The sequence below is a fragment of the Arvicanthis niloticus genome, chromosome 1 (genome assembly GCF_011762505.2).
Source record: "Arvicanthis niloticus isolate mArvNil1 chromosome 1, mArvNil1.pat.X, whole genome shotgun sequence".
NCBI lineage: Eukaryota > Metazoa > Chordata > Mammalia > Rodentia > Muridae > Arvicanthis > Arvicanthis niloticus.
Genome location: NC_047658.1, coordinates 46,720,494 through 46,732,825, shown reverse-complemented (window position 1 = coordinate 46,732,825; position 12,332 = coordinate 46,720,494). Strand labels below are relative to the sequence as shown.

Here is a 12,332-nt window from a genome sequence, read left to right as displayed (position 1 = left end):
GGCTGAACAGTAAGTAAATACAATCAGTCATAGACAGGCATTTTTAGAAAACAAAGACATTTTATATGAATGTTGAGGTTATTTCTTGTTCTGTTTACAAGGTACAGACTAAACCTGTGCAAACAAAAGCAAAGTTTACACCCTCAGTATGTGTGAGCCTGTGACAAACCCAAACAATTAATTCTGACCCCATGGCATGAAAAAAAAATGCAATTATTGGAAGACAGAAAGCTGGCTGAGTTGTGCGGAAGGATTTTCCAGGCAATGTCTACACTGGTATCCTGATCCTGTGTGCTCAGGCCCCTTGTTCACATCTGTGGCCTTGGGATTCTCTAAAAAATACACCTCTGAATACAAATATTCCAATTTTGCCTCAGGACTCTCATTTTGTTCTGGCTACATTATTGTTTCTAACCTCATTTCACTCCTAATTCACATTTACTTTCCTACCAGGAGGTCAGAGGCTCCTTATGTATATAAGGACATGTAAATTGTTGTATTTCTTGGTTTCCCATTAAGTACCTTCCACTTGGGAATTCTGTACCATTCTGTGTCTCCTGAGGAGAGCTGAATGGATCAGAATTTTAAATGTACAAATGCCCCAGGCTTCTTAGGTGAATGATATTCTGGAAGTAAAAAAAAAAAAAAAATGGAAACAGATTTATAAGTATAACAAAGAAAAATGTCCTGGGCTTAATCAACATGATGGGAACTAAGCCATTATGGGCAGTGGTGTGGACTATCAGAGTCAGAAGTCGGTAGGGAGGTGGGATCTCTGGTCCTACTGTGCATGTGGCCTTTGTGCCCAATGGACCATCACTCCATTGCCTTGAGCTTGCACTTCCTCGTGTGTGAAATTAAAATAATAATATCAGCACTCTACCCATGGGGTTGTTGTGAGGGTAGATAAAACCGATGGCAAAGTAAGCACGTTCATCTGCACACCACTAGACATGGCCAGTCTCTGAGGACCATGATCATGGTGACGAGGGTGGGTGATATTGCCATTTAAAAAGCCACAATGCTCAACATATGTTCCATTTCAGGCTCTCAACAACACTGTTAAATGGAGCTATAGGTTGATTTTGTTTGTTTCAGAAATCCTTCTCAAACATCTACCATTTCTTTCTTATACTTATCTTTTTCTATTGGTGGTAGCATTTATTTTTCTTTATACAATGATGTGCTTGTTACTGGAGCCTAATGTTCTCACCAAACAGTAGAAAAACAAAATATGTCATATCCTAAAGGACTGTATTCAAAATAACTTACATTCATTAAAAAGATAAATAAATCCATAAGTGTTCTGAATTCAGGCAAATCACAAGCCACTGTGCTATGAAAAGGAGGAAATCCAGCAGAATGAAACTTGGTCCTAAGGCTTGGACTTCCCCACCCTGTTAAATAGCAAGATCGATGAGGTTACTGGTTCAGGAACCTCATAGCATCCAGAAATCCTAGGTTGGTCGGCTGATAGCTGATAACATGGACAGAACATTTTATGGTGCTCACGTGGAGCCATTAGGCTGGAGATTCCTCTTCTATAGTGTGTTCTCCACAGCCACCAAGTTACTGAGCCACATGACATGAACTAAGGACTGAGTCAGGATATGCACAGGTTGTTAAACATGTAATAAGGGAAGAGTTAACTTTAATACATGGTCAAAAATCAGCAACAAGTTCTACAATCCAGTGCTGATATCAGACACAAGCTTCAAGGCCAAATTTCTTCCCAAAGGCTTTTCTCATTTTTGTGAGGTAAGTGTGAGGTGTGTACTTTAGCCAGGACAAATTGATACTTCAGAATCAGCTCACACAGCAGATGCCTGGCTCTGTCTCTCTAGACACATTTGCAGTAAACAATGGAAGGACCCAACTCAGCATATTCTTGATTCCTGGTCCACATCTGCAAAATGGTGGACATTGAGGCCAAGATGGAGCCATTAATTGAGACTTAGTACCTATGCTTTGAGGGACTGTGCTCAGGGGAGCAATGATCTTGATCTTCGTTGGGCTGGAAGATAGCATTTTGATATTCTTCATCCTGTCAACAATGACTAGCTACATGGTGGTAGAGTTGAAGGTGGTCTCATGGAAGCCACAAGACTACAAGCACAGTAAAAAGCACCGGAAGACAACTTCTGGACGCTGAATCTTTCATTGATGCCGCCAGTCTCCTGCAAATCAGCAATTGATAGCTCTTCTCTGAGGAACAGGATGATGAAGGAGTGGCCATTTCTTGCTCAAAATCCAGGGATAGCACAACCTGTCATTAATGTCATGCACAATCTCCTGTCAGCCATGGGTTGAAGCTATAACCCTCATCAGTCAAACTTGTCATGAGGTAGTCTATTAGGTCTAAGCCAGTCAATTCCAGACCAAAAATGACATGAAGAAGGCAATAGTCCTCATAGATATGTGTTGTATATGTGACCAGGCACCAGGAGACATGACAATGCCAATGGTGTGCCCAGAGGCATACAGGGACAGCATCTGGATGGCCACATACATGGTTCGGGTATTAAAGACTTGAAACACTATCTGTGTCATCTTCTGTCTGTTAGCCTTGGGATTGAGAGTGCTACTCCAGTCAGAAGCGCTGGGTTCTCCTCACTGGCCACATGCAGTCCATTGTAGAAGGTGTGGTGCCAGATCCTCCTAGTTGGTGACAATGCAGTGTTTGATAGGGGACTTCAGGGCCAAGATATAGCTCTTGATCTTGGCCTCTTAACCCACATAGGAGTCCTTTTGTCTCATATCTACCATGACACCTTAGTGTCACGAGTACCAGTCAATGAAGGGAAACATAGCTCTGGGGGCATGTTCACCAGCAAAGTCAGCTTTGCACATGCCAGAGGCATTGTTAATCCTGAGCACAGTGACTTCTTCCATTGAAATCAGCCAGGACCCTACCCCTCCCCCTCCTCCCCTTCTCCCTCCCCCTCCCCCTCCCTTCCCCCTCCCCCTCCTCCCCCTCTCCCTCCTCTTCCCCTTTCCCTCCTCCTCTCCCTCTTTCTCCCTCTCTTTCCATCTTTCATTTTTTACCCAGCTCAGCCTCTGCACCGCTATAATCTTCCTCATCATGAAGTTTCCTTTTTGCTTAAATCCATTATTCTGACAGTGTCTACGCTCTTTTTCTAGTCACTGTCAGCCGCACAGCTCTGATTTAAGAAGTGGGTCCACACTGATTGTTTCTGTCTGAGTTAGGGCCATGACTGCTGCCATAATGTTTTATGGGAACAGAAAATTTGGTCTCTAAGAACTTGCACACATACGATGCATCCTGCAAAGGGCAAGCGTGCTAAGACAAGGCACAATTTAGGAACACAATTACTGCTTTGGTAGGGGTTGTATGCAGCCCATTCTCTAGAGTTAATTAGCTCTTTATTTTACTGGACTGATTATATTTCAAGATCACCCCGTCTGCATTTTTCTCACCTTTGTTCCAGTTGCTCTGTGTTATTCCATAGCTCCTGGCAAGTGATGTCAAGTAACAGAGTAAGCCAGAAGACAAAAAAAAAAGACAGTGATTAGGATGGTTACTATGGTAGCTTCCACTATTTCTGGAGCCTTCACAGTATAAAGTAGACCCTCTTCTTGATTCTTTATATGTATTAACATGGAAGCTTCCCAGGAAAGCCCAATGATAGGTGCATAGTTGGTATGGCAATATTACAGCATAGTATAAGAAAACAGAAGTACTGGGTCTAAACAGCTTGCCCAGGTTGTATGGTAAAAGGAAATTGGATGTGAAGAAGGGGCACAAAGTCCAAAAGAATTCACAGGTTTATGTGGAAGAGATTGGACTTGTCATATCAGAAGTCACAGCTCACACTGCAGCCTGTATTGGTGAGAGATCCTAGCTAGCAGTCGTGACTGTGTCTAGTATGGAGAGCAGCTGAAGAGATGGAAGAAAGTATAAAATCAACAGGAACCTACTATGTAGAGGAGAGCAAATATAACTGATGGTCAGCTATAGAAAGACACAGCTGGCTCCTGCAGTGGAAAGTACGTTCCATGGTAGTGAGAGAGTTGTAATACCTCATGAAAGAATCCTGTCATTTTAAACCTGTGTGCACACAGGCCAAATGGGAGCAACTCTTCTATACCTTGGCACAAGAGGTATAAGGGTCAGGATTCTCATAATTCCCAATGACTGATTGCTCTTGGAATTCCCAATTGTGGTTTCATGGCCTGCTATTTCCCCTGTTTTCACAGTGCATTCAAACTGGCAAGTAGTGACTTCTAGAGAAGGGAACTGATTCTAAGACAATAAACTATAGAAGTACATGTTGGTGCTAAATTATCCTAAACATTGTTTGAAGCCTTGAGAATAAAAGCTTCTGCAAGAGGGCTTGCTGTTACTTCACATTTCAAACACTTAGAAGCCAATATATATATATATATATATATATATATATATATATATATATATATATATGTTTTGTTTATTCAGAAGAATAATTCCATTATGTCACCTATTGGTTTCCCAAAGTAGGTATAATAATGATCATTCTTAAATAGTCCCCCAGTGTGGTAGTTTGAGTAAAAATGAGTCACATAGGCTTATAGGGAGTAGCTGTATTAGAAAGTGTGGCCTTGTTAGAGCAAGCGTGTCACTGGAGGTTGGCTTTGAAGCCAAGCCCAGCGTTTCTCTTCCTGCTGCCTGCTGATTCATATGCAGAACTAACAGCACATCTGCCTGCATACAGATGTTTCCCACCATGATGAGTATGGACTAAATGTCTGAACTGTATAAGTCAGCATCAATTAGATGTCATCTATAAGAATACCCATGGTCATGGTGTCTCCTCACAGCAATAAAAACCTAATTAAGACCCAGCGAGGGTCCAAATGGTCCTACCCATCTCCGAATACCAGCTAATCTAATTCCTCTTAGGTAAGTCTGCTGTGTCCATGCTGAGTGAAGCGCACCTTTCTCTGATCTCTGTGGCCCTCTGTGCTTCCCTATTATAAGGGTGATTGTTTATCCTGATTGGAGAATCAGGAGCAAATAGCAAAAGCCAGGCACTAGATTGTGTCACTTACTCTGGTTCCTCATTCCATCTGGTATCAATAACTTAACTCCAAACCTGGCCACACATGAAACTTACTTTGGCCAATAGATGTCAATTCATTAAGTGAAAATATCATTAACAAACTTTATTTAAAGTCTTGGAAATTGCAGTTGGGAAGCAAATGCTCAGGTGTGGCTGTGGATGAGTGGTCTGAAGAGGCTTAACGGCTGCAGAACCATTTAAGGGACAAAGATAAAAGAGGTCCCAAAGTTACATAGAAGACCCAGTGCTACTGCAGAAAAGCTATTCTCACAGTAGGCCAGATATCGTTATAGATATTGGGTTACACATGACTGACTGACAGGGTGAGCTCTAGGTAAAGAATCTATTCGTGACAGTTGCAGCTGTCATTAAAAATATTGGTGGGCTTCCCACACTTAGTCCAATTCAAATACTCCATCTCTGGGTACAGGTCAAAGGCTTATTTCTTCAGGTAACAACTTGATAACTCCTTATGTCCTGATTTCCTCCAGAACTCTCATTTCTATTTTAAAATGCTCTATCACTGTAATTTTTCATTACAGTTTCATTTTGGATTTCACATAACATGAAAAGGAAAGCAACAGGAAATGGTTCTAAACTCAGACCTTAAGGGGCCCTGCATGGTTTACTCATGCTCTGGCTCTTATGCTATCTCTGTAAGAAGAGCAGGCCCCGGCTAGCCCAACGGTCCTAGAAGTAATTCTCTAATCAAGAGAAGAGCTGCCCAGCCCTGCTGCTGATGCATGCACTGTTACAGTTTATGGTTGTATTAGCTCTTTTTGCTTTCAAGCTGTTAGTTCCACAAGAATAATCAGTTCACACAATCCAAAGCAGACAGAGGAGGCTTCTTGGAGACCCTGTTATGAGCAGCTGAGTTTTAGCATTCACACCAGTCCCAATGACTCCCATACAGTTCCCCCTTAGCAGAAGTTACTGTGTCTCAACTGTTTTGACTCAATGAGCCACATGGAGGAGGAAGTACAGCTTATGGCAGAAAGATGATGTGGGTTAGCACGAGTCAGCCTTGTTATGAAAGGCAGGCTCAGCAATTACTAGTCAGAGTTTGAAAAACAGGCAAACCTATTCGGATACATATACTCCAAGAATCAACAGTCACCCTCAAATTCATGCTTGTTATGGCACGTCTAACTATAGCCAACTTATGGAATCAGCCTAGGAGCCCACTGATGAATGAATATATATATATGTATGTGTGTATATATATATATATATATATATATATATATATATGTGCATATATATGTGTATATATGTGTATGTATATGTATATATGTGTGTATATGTATACATATATATTCAAGTTTTGTTTATTCAGAAGAATAATACCATTATGTCACTTGCAAGAATATGGGTGGAGCCAGAATATAATGATATTCAATAGTATTTGTCTGTGAAATCAAGGGGAAAGACAGAAGAACAGAAGAGGGGTGACAAGACATGTGGGGAGGTAAAGGAAAGAGGGGCAACGAGGGGTCACAGAGAGAATGTATATAATCCAATTACTTTTCAAGTATGCTGCAAGTGAAAAGCAGCCTCTTATTTTGTATGATTCATCTATGCTAATTAGAAGCTGGGGGAAAACCAGCAGAACCTGAAGCTAGGTACAGGTTGGTTCAGGATCAACAGGACTGGGAATTTCTCTAAGAGATTTTATGTCCAGGTGTGACCTGGTCATTAGACAGCTGCAGCCCTGGCAATCACATAGCTGCTGTGTTCAACAGTGTCTCCAGTGGTTTCCTGTCACCTTCAGGGTGAGTGTCTGTCAAATGCTTCCAGAGGATCTGTAAGCTGCATGCCCGCCCTCCTCCAGCTTCAGAGATGGTCTTATCACTACTCTTCTCTGCAACTTCGAGCTGTTCTTGTCTAGAATGTTCTCCTTGCGGAGAATGCAAGGCCCTACTTATCTTTCCGAGGTCACCACACATGTACTTTCTGTATATTTCCCATTTTTAGCTACTTCCTGCCCCTCACACAGAGTTAACGCCCCTGCAAGTACAGTTTACACTGCTTCCTTTCCTGTTAAATTATGGCCTACCCCAAGTAGGGATTCAGCTTCCCAAGCCACCACGCCCTTTAGCATTTAATGCAGGAGCCTGGCCCCCTCCCCAGGAGGTAACTAGTAGATGTAGCTGTTGAGATTCAGTTGCTAGGATACTTTCCAAGAGGATACAGCTTTTTTTTTTCCTTTCACTTCACTGAAGAGGTATTGTCATGAGGAAAGATGCCCTCCTAAGGATTTGTTGATAACCACTGGATGCAAAGGCAGAGACATGGATGTTTCAAATGCTTTTCAGAAAGGGGGCCAGTTGAATATTAGAGAAGAGCCTGGGATATAAAATAGGCGTTAAAATCCCAAATAAGCAAGGCGACTCAATTCCCACCGAACACAAAACAGCTTGACAGAAACCTGCTTTAAACAGACCACTTAAACAGAGACGATTCACAGGTTCATCTCCTTCAGACACCAGCCATGCTCTGTGTTTATTCTCAGAATTATGTCTCACTTCCCAAACATCTCCTCTTGAGCATTACACCCTTTAAAAAGATGAAGCACTATTTTATTATTGCTGTTGTTTGGTTGGTTGGTTGGTTTCCTAAATTGGTAGAAAGGTCAATCCAGTGTATACCATCACCACCTTTTTTTCCATTTCAGGTTAGGTAGAGGTGGGGGCACTCTCTGTCTCTGAGCTCCACTTCTGGGAGGCATTATCATAGGTGTCTAAGGGTGGCCTCATACCACTTCTGAAATGCTGATTACTTGTATTCCCTGCAACCCATTCCTCCACTTGGTGTCCTGATAGGCACTGCCTAAAAGGACCAGGGAGACAGAAAGGAGGTTATAGTTGGGAGAGGAACTTCCTCCTTGCTTCCTGTTTCTTTCTGGCTCTTGGCAGACTCTGGGACTTTGTTTTCTCACCCAGACAATGGCAGCAGCACCTTCCCATGGTAACAGTTGAGTCCAGCTTTTCAACAACTGCAGAGTGCTGCACCCCAAGTCTTTTGAGTTTCAATTCCATAGGACGACCTCTCTGAGGCTCTAAGTTCAGAACATTTCAACTCTCTTCCTTGTTGTGCTCCAGTTTTAGAAGAGCTTGCTTCCACTACAGTTGTGTTACTACGAAGCCTTAGGACTGCCTATTTTCCTCATTTATCTGCATAGGAATTTTATATTTAGATAACAGTTCTTGTTATTAAATAGCTGGCTTAATTTTCTCAACTGTAATCTGGCTGAAACTGGCCACACTTGAAGACATTCCAGCTGTTTAGTCTTCTCTCGAGATTCCGATGGGGGTGATGTTTGTTCGGATATTTGGTTGTCAGGCTCCATGCTGATCTGATCCCTCGACTATCCTGTTGTCTCTCCTTATCCTTCTTGTGGTATCTTTCTCTCCTGCAAGAGTCTTACTCTTCTCGAAACTGGAAAGTTCATAATTAAGATCCTTCAGGGTTTCATTTCTATAAATGTGAGCCTGCTTCCTCCATTGATAGGTTCCTTCTCCCTAGATCATAACAACACACAGAGAGAAAGAGTCATCTCTCTGTTGTCACTTCCTAGCTTCCTATAAGGACATTCATAAGAATACTTACCTCCACCTTTACAAGGTCATTCATTTCTATATCTTGCTATGATATGGCTTTCAATGTCTTTCTAATAGTTTGATATGCTGAAGGCTTGGTCCTCAGCATGATGGTGCTGGGAGGTGGTGGATCTCGGAGGGATGTTCTTAGGACTTAGAAAGGACTCTGGTACTGCTCAGTAGAGACTGGTTGCTCCTCATTAGAGTGTTGTTAAGACTGCCCAACCTGGAGTCCACCCAGTCTTTGTTTTCTGCTTACAATTGTTCACACCTACCCTTGCTCCCATACTGCTCTCTGAGCTGAGACAGTCAAAAAGCTTAAGCCATACCATTTGGTTTTCTACGACCCAACACACTGAACAAAATAAACTTCTTTGCTTCACAAAGCTAACCTTTCTCCATCTCCTGACAGCTATAAAAAAAAAAAAAAAAAAAAAAAAAAAAAGGCTCATCCTATTCCCAAAGGCCTCATTTCCAAATACCAGCCCACCAGCAGCTTCGATAGATAAGCATGGAAAAGGGACACAGTTCAGTCCACAGTGTGAGTCCCACTCTAGCCCTTCTTATAGTGATCAGGAGGATCCCATGCTCTGAAGTCCAACACCTGTGAGCAATAGTTCTCAGCCCAGGCTTCTGCTCTAGACTCACGTCAGACCTTCCAGACTTTGCAACCTATGTTGGATCCTCTGGTTCTCAGGGGCAGGAGCATGGGGTCCTGTTTGGTAACCTGTGCCTATTTCTACAGGCTTTCAAAAGTCCAAGTCTGGTCAATTTTATAAGGAGACAAGCAGAATGCAGAGTAGCCTGGCAGGTTAGTTTACCCTATAATTAAAATAGGCATGAATAATATGAATTGATAAAGTAAAAATGCAATAAGGTAATCGAAACTGATGAATTTGGGGCATGTTCAAATATAATTTATTTAACTCTGTTTACTTCCATTTATAATGGCTTTGTTGAAAACTTCCTGATGATAATAGTTAGCTCTCACTATTCACTGTTTGCCCTGTGTAATCTGGCCTGAGACGTAGTCACAAAGTTTCTTCATTCTGCTCTACATCACAAGACCTGGAGTCTATGCAGAATAAGCATAACATAGAAGTCATTTCCCTGAAGTCAAGTGTAACTAGAGTTGTTGGTCTTATCTATGACCCTAGCCTCGCATTACAGAAGGAGAGTGATACGCAGGAGTAGCTCAAAATACAAAGTGCAGATATCCATGAACTACACAGAAACCTGCTTTCTGCTACCAAAATGGGTGCCCAGCCCTCCCCTTCCTGCTTTGGTACACAAGGGCTGGGGTGAATGCCCTATGAAGCCTTTATAAGCTGACTTTAAAATGGAGAGAAAGGCAGAGCTAAACACTATTTGAAGTAGTAGAGGTTTCTGTGATGGACACTATTCTAGGCCTGAATTATCCCTGAGTACTTACCTGTTATCTCATCTGAAAGCAGTAAGTTCCCCACGAGTCTCATGGGGGTCAGCTAATTTTTAAGCAAACCTGGTCTTGTAAAAATCCTCAATGTGTTGACCCTTCCAGGAACCCCAAACCAGAAAGCACAGCTCAAGTCCCAATGAATTGCACACACCCTCACCCCACTTCTCACTATCTCAGAACGAGCTCCATTGTCATCAAAGCTCAGGACTTGGGTGTTGGTTGGGGGGGACCTTTTCATTTGCTTTTCTGTCTGCCTTCTCTGATTTTTAGAACAGTGAGGTCTTTACTGCTGTAAAGCAAGAGAAAATTTTAAAGAAACAAAGGCAGGTACTGCTTGTAAACTGGTGTCCATGGATGCCTAAGATGAGAAATATTAACTATGAAATGGCCAAAAATAATGAAGGCTCAGATATTGGACTCCCTACAGTATTAAATGTCTTCCTCCCAATTTTTATATTGACTGGGCACTAACTCAGGAGTCTCTAGTATCACATCCAAAACCACAAAGTGGGAGTTTTTCTTTTTAACAAGATCAAGTACTTTGGTTTTAGCCCAGAATTAATTTCAGAAATAAATTAGTTGCTGACTCTGCAAATCAGTTTAGGTTTTCTAATAACTAACACTTTTAAATGCCTCAAACAAGATGTTGGTTTAAGTGATAAAGGCCCATTTCACAGATGAATATAGAAGCCTATGAAATGTTTAAGGAGGTACACCAAAGACAGGCATTGAACCCACCCAGTGTGAGGTCACAGCATCACAACGATCTTGCAATGTTAGCTCATTGTCTAAACCACTTAACAACATTACTGTTAAGAGTTTTCTAGAACCCCAAAACAGTAACAAAGAATCTCTTAAAAATACTTTAAAACTATACATAACATATATGTATACATATACACTTAAATGTATTATTTGTAGTTTTAGGTGAATATAAAATGATATGATTCCCTATGGCTATTTCAGATATTCTTTGTGTTAAATTATCTCTCTTTCCTTCCTCTTCTGTATTGTTCTCCCTTTCCCTCCATTTCAACTAAAGCTGTACCCTGTTTTTCCCGTTTTCCTCTTCATATCATTATAAATTTATTTTCTAGCCTGCTAGTCTTCTATCTAGGGCTCCCCTAGCCAGGATTCCTTTATACATTTGTGTACTTGTTTTACTCTGGGTTGTATATTCACATCTGAAGAGTTGAGCAAGGGACTGCCAATGAGAGACAGTATGCTGCATTTGCTTTCTGGGTCTGAGTTGCCACACTCAATGTGATATTTTCTAGTTCCCTCTCTTCTGCAAATTCCGTGATTTCAGGTTTCTGTTTTCAACATGATTTTAATCGGGACAGAATTACTCCACTTTTCTCCCTCTTTTCCTTCCTTCAGCCCCTTCCAGCTACCCTCCCTCAAACTCTCCCCATATTCTCCCCTCCCCCACATTTTCATGTTGATAGCCTCTCTTTCTCTGATTATTATTGTTACATACATGTATATGTGCATGCACAAATATATATAAATATGACCTGATGAGTTGACTTTTCTTGGTATGAGTATGTTTTCAAGATAGATAATTGTAAATTAGACATCTAATATAGGGACCCATGCCCACATAGAGGCTAACTCTCCTTCACCCAAGAGTCATTAGTCGCCTGTAGTTCTTTGTCTCAGGCAGGACCCTGCAACATATCTCCCTACAGCTGAATAGTGTTGCATGAGGTATATGCACCACCTTTTCGTCATCCAGTCATCAACTGAAGGACATTTAGATTTTTTTTTCTATTTCCCGACTATCTTGAACAGAGCAGCAATGAAGGCTGCTGGGAAATATCCGTGGAATAGATGTCAAGTCCTTTGGGCGTATGACAAGGAGTGGTACAGTTGTATCATATGGTAGATTCATTTTTAGCTTTTTAAGAGCTCTCCATGCTGACTTCTCTAGTGGCTGGAGCAGTTGCATTCCCACCAACAATGAGTGAGAATTCCCCATGTCCCCTCTAGCATTTATTGTTCCTTGTTTTCTCCATCATTGTGACTGGTACAAGATTGACATTCAAAGGGAATGAGGAAATCTGACCAGGCCCCATCCACAGATGAAGAGCTACAGATAATGATTATTTCAAGGAGAAATAGTATTTCCCAGGGATGAGCCCCCTAAATGGGTGTCTAATGCCAAGCAGTCAATCCTAAAGACATACAAAGAAGAAACACTAAATGGACTCAGCAGATTGCATTTATCTGCAG

The 12,332-nt window shown here is 41.6% G+C and overlaps 1 pseudogene; it reads right to left on the bottom strand.

Moving 5' to 3' along the window:
* Positions 1-2,089: 2,089 nt before the first annotated feature.
* Positions 2,090-2,892, bottom strand: LOC117709902 (actin, cytoplasmic 2-like; annotated as a pseudogene).
* Between the last annotated feature and the right edge of the window lie 9,440 nt (positions 2,893-12,332).